A 3,940-nucleotide genomic window follows, 5' to 3' on the forward strand; every position below is an offset into this window, starting at 1 on the left:
GTAATCAAAACAGCCTGGTACTGGTACAAGAATAGGCATATAGACCAGTGGAACAGAATAGAGAGCACAGAAATGGACCCAAGACACTATGCTCAATTAATATTTGACAAAGGAGGCAAGAGCATACAGTGGAGTAAAGATAGCCTCTTTAATAAATGGTGTTGAGAAAATTGGACAGCTACATGCAAAAATATGAAACTAGACCATCAACTTACACCATACACAAAAATAAAGTTAAAATAGGTAAAAGACTTAAATGTGACCCATGAATTCATAAAAATTCTAGAAGAAAATGTATGCAACAAAATTTTGGACATCATACACAGCAGAATTTTCACTGATACATCATCTAAGGCAACAGAAACAAAGGAGAAAATGAACACATGGGACTACATCAAACTCAAAATCTTCTGCAAAGCAAAAGAAACAAAAATTAAAATTGAAAGGCAACCCACTGTATGGGAGAACATCATTGCCAATAATGTATCAGATAAGGGGTTAATTTCCAAAATATATAGAGTACTCATACAACTCAACAAAAGGAAGACAAAGAACCCAATAAAAAATGGACAAAGGAACTGAATAGACACCTCTCCAAAGAGGACATACAAATGGCCAAGAGACATATGAAGAAATGCTCAACAACACTAATCATCAGAGAGATGCAAATTAAAACAACAATGAGGTATCACCTCACACCTGTCAGAATGGCCGCCATCAACAAATCATCAAACAAGTGTTGGCAAGGGTGTGGAGAAAAGGGGACTCTAGTGCACTGCTGGTGGGAATGCAGACTGGTGCAGACTATGGAAAACAATATGGTGTTACCTCAAAAAATTAAAAATGGAACTGCCATTTGACCCAATGACCCCACTTCTAGGAATATACCCTAAGAAGCCTGAAACACCAATCAGAAAGAATATATGTACCCCCATGTTCATAGCAGCACTATTTACAATAGCTAAGATCTGGAAACAGCCCAAATGTCCATCAGTAGACGAATGGATCAAAAAGCAGTGGTACATATACACAATGGAGTACTACGCAGCTGTAAGAAAGAAAGATCTCTTATCTTTTGAGACGACATGGAGGGACCTGGAAAGTGTTATCCTAAGTGAAACAAGCCAAACAGAGAAAGACAAGTATCATATGATCTCACTTATCTGTGGAATATGATGAACATAACAGTCCGAGGAATGGGGTAGTCTCAGAGACGTGAAAGTGGGGTACAGACTGACAATCCCCTGAAGAGGGGGTGGTGGGGGAGAGATAAACCACAGAACTTATATGCATGTGTGCATGAACAATGGACATGGACAACAAAGCCGGGGACAGGGCGGGGAGGGAGGAGGAGGGGAAGAAACATCTGTAACAAAAATAAATAAATTAATTTAATAAAGAAGATGTGGGAGAGTCAGGACGGATGAGAGTGAGACAGCAGTGAAGTCCCGGCCCCTCCGCGGCCGCAGATGATGGAAGGGAGCGGAATCGGCCGTGAGCACTGCAGCCACTGCGAGAACGAGGGCGCAACAGGTACCACCGGGGTGGTTGGAGTCCAGCCAATGACACTGGAGCCAAGAAGAAAAAGAAACAAAAGAAGACGAAAGAGAAAGGCAGCGAGACAGATTCAGCCCAGGATCAGCCTGTGAAGATGAACTCTGCCAGCAGAGCGGATCCAGGAAATGCAGAAGGCCGTTGACCTGTTTTCAGTGCCGTGGAGCAGGCCAGCACCGTTCCCAGAATGGGGGAAGTGGCCAACACCCATGGTCCCGTGGAGCCCGACAAAGATGACATCCGCCAGGACCCTGCACTCTGCCCCAGGGCTTCACCTGGGATGCCTTGGACCCCGGGACCGTGGTGTGCTAAAAGAATTATACACACTCCTCAATGAGAATTACGTGGAAGATGATGACAACATGTTCTGATTTGATTATTCCCCGGAATTTCTTTTATGGGCTCTCCCGCCACCTGGCTGGCTCCCCCAGTGGCACTGTGGGGTTCGAGTGGTCTCAAGTCGGAAACTGATTGGCTTCATCAGTGCCATCCCAGCAAACATCCACATCTATGACACAGAGAAGATGGTAGAGGTCAACTTCTTGTGTGTCCACAAGAAGCTGCGCTCCAAGAGGGTGGCTCCAGTCCTGATCCGTGAGATAACCCGGCGGGTTCACCTGGAGGGCATTTTTCAAGCTGTTTGCACTGCTGGGGTGGTATTACCAAAGCCCGTCGGCACCTGCAGGTACTGGCATCGGTCCCTAAACCCACGGAAGCTGATTGGAGTGACGTTCTCCCGCCTGAGCAGAAATGTGACCATGCAGTGTACCATGAAGCTCTACCGACTGCCAGAGTCTCCCAAGACAGCTGGACTGTGACCAGTGGAATAAAGGACATTCCAGTAGTGCACCAGCCCCTCACCAGGTACCTGAAGCAGTTTCACCTCACGCCAGTCATGAGCCGGGAGGAGGTGGAGCACCGGTTCTACCCCCAGGAGAATATCATTGACACTTTTGTGGTGGAGAATGGAAACGGTGAGGTGACAGACTTCCTGAGCTTTTATACGCTTCCCTCCACCATCATGAACCATCCAACCCACAAGAGTCTAAAGGCTGCTTGTTCTTTCTACAACGTTCACACCCAGACCCCCATCTAAACCTCATGAGTGACGCCCTTGTCTCGCCAAAATGAAAGGGTTTGACGTGTTCAATGCACTGGATCTCATGGAGAACAAAACTTCTTGGAGAAGCTCAAGTTTGGCATAGGGGATGGCAACCGCAGTATTATCTTTACAATTGGAAGTGCCCCAGCATGGGGGCAGAGAAGGTTGGGTTGGTGTTACAGTAACCAGTTGCCAGTGAGATTCTGGATAAAGTCACTGAGAATTCAAACCAGAAAATGGAACCCCACTTTTTGGTCCAATTTTCACAAACGTGAGAATCCCTGGCAAGGGGAACAGAAGCGAACCGACTTTACCAAACCGCCACTGAACTTGACAATTATATTGCAATGGCGTAGGCTGCGTGATGTCACCTCTGGCCGCATCTCTGGTCTCCCTGTTTTCCAGTTAATCACATCCTTATGCAGCCGTGATCAAGGGAATGTAACTGCTGGAAAATAGCTCGTGATTGGCTATTATGGAGTTAACGGGTGAATAATAAAAGTATATATATATAGAAAGATATGAGTACTACATCTCCATGACTGTCCCCAACACTTTACAATGGACACACACACACATTTGGTGACCAGCAAGCCTCTCTGCACAGTAGTAGAGGCCAATTTGAATTTGACTCCAAAGCCATGTTGGCCTGACTCCCCTCATGTGTTGAGCTGCCTCCCACCCCGAGATGTCCCATTGCCTCATCATCTCTGGGCCACTGTGGGGCTCTTTAATTTTATTCCCTAGCACTCATTTCCTTCTTTCAGATAAAAGTCCCCAGTTTTTGTGTGGAGATCCAAACCTCCCCAGTTCTAAGTCTATGTGCTTTGCTCGGGCACCTCCTTGGTTGGGCACGTGATGCAGGCCTAAGCCCGTCAGTCAGTCCTGTCCCAGCCACAGTGAAGTGTTCAGAGTTGGGCACATGACTCCACCACAGACTTCTGCTGGGCATGCTGGGCTGGAGGAACGTGACTCTGAGAGAGTAAGGGCTGGAGCTATGCAGCCATCTTGCCAGCATGAGTGAAGAGCTGGGTAAAGTTGGAACCATCTTGGGGAACATGAGGGTAAAGCCAGCCTGTGGGAAGGCAGAGTCTGGAGATGGAGAAAAACCGAGTCTCAATGAATGTGTCTGAGTCTGAAATCTGCCTGTGTCTGAATCCAGACCTGGACTCCTCAATGACAGCTCCCAATAAATTCCCTTTTTACTCAAACCCGTTTGAATGGTTTTCAGTCCCTTCTGGAATATCATAAACAAAATAAGGTGTCGATTAAAATAGATTCAGA

At 46.6% G+C, this 3,940-nt stretch overlaps 1 pseudogene; it reads left to right on the top strand.

The window, feature by feature from the left end:
• The first annotated feature begins 1,454 nt into the window (after positions 1-1,454).
• Positions 1,455-2,934, top strand: LOC118616452 (annotated as a pseudogene).
• The last annotated feature ends 1,006 nt before the right edge of the window (positions 2,935-3,940 follow it).

Source organism: Molossus molossus, unplaced genomic scaffold (genome assembly GCF_014108415.1).
Source record: "Molossus molossus isolate mMolMol1 unplaced genomic scaffold, mMolMol1.p scaffold_m16_p_1, whole genome shotgun sequence".
Lineage (NCBI taxonomy): Eukaryota > Metazoa > Chordata > Mammalia > Chiroptera > Molossidae > Molossus > Molossus molossus.